Raw genomic sequence first — 1,255 nt, forward strand, 5'->3', positions numbered from 1 at the left:
TTGTTTTCCTCTATTTTTTTTTTTTTTTTTTTTTGCATTGATCACTGAAGAAGGCTTTCTTTTCTCTCCTTGCTATTCTTTGGAACTCTACATTCAGATGGGTATATCTTTCCTTTTCTCCTTTTCCTTTAGCTTCTCTTCTTTTCTCAGTTATTTATAAGGTCTCTCTCGACAACCATTTTGCCTTTTTGCATTTCTTGTTCTCGAGGATGGTTTTTATACTCAATTCAAAAAAATAAACAAGCCAAAAACTGAAGCATTGGGAATCAGAAGGAAATAGCCACCCAGTTTCTGGTTGGCAAATGTTCTTTTTTCCATTTTAGAGACAGGATTCTTTAAGAAGCAGGAAATTATATATATACTAAAAAATATGAAATGTGTACTCTTATTTCCACAACACATTTTATACAACTAACATCTGTATCTCTAAACAAAAAACACAAATAAAAACCCCAACAAAAATGAAACAATACCTCTTTATATTTCTTGTCCTTATTTCATATTTAGCATGAATATATTTTCAATCTTTTATTTTATTATTTATTTATTTTTACTTTACAATATTGTGTTGGTTTTGCCATACATCAACATGAATATATTTTTATTAATAAAGGTATACTAATTTGTAAGAACACTTCATATATATAGTCACTTATCTTGACTATACCCACTCCCGTGTTCTTGCCTGGAGAATCCCAGGGACGGGGGAGCCTGGTGGGCTGCCCTCTATGGGGTCGCATAGAGTCGGACATGACTGAAGTGACTTAGCAGCAGTAGCAGCATCTTGACTATAGAATGACACTATGTATCCTAATATTTTACTTTATTTTATTTTATATATTTTAAACAGAAAAAATAAAAATCTATCAGTATTTTTTTCTTTTTGATACACATAAAATTAGTGTATGTTTACTTTTCTACTTACATATTTCTTTTCATTTATTTTGACTATACTAAGTAAGAGGTTTCTCTCTAAATTGAGGTTATCATTGGGCTCAGGGATAATATATCTTATGATGAATTAGATTATGGCCTCCTCAATTTCTGTTTCCTTCCTTCTTCCTGAAATTCTTATTTCATACATATGTGCCTTTGAAAGTCAACTATCATAGTTTTTTTCTTTATGGCTTTCTCATAAAATTTATTTTGTAATTTCTCCTTAAGTTCTGGAGAAGTTCATCTTTTCTAATTCATTGACCTGCAATATTCCATCTGATCTTTAAGAGATGCTTAAAATTTTAGTTAGTTGTATCAA

Source organism: Oryx dammah, unplaced genomic scaffold (genome assembly GCF_014754425.2).
Source record: "Oryx dammah isolate SB20612 unplaced genomic scaffold, SCBI_Odam_1.1 HiC_scaffold_11203, whole genome shotgun sequence".
Taxonomy (NCBI): domain Eukaryota; kingdom Metazoa; phylum Chordata; class Mammalia; order Artiodactyla; family Bovidae; genus Oryx; species Oryx dammah.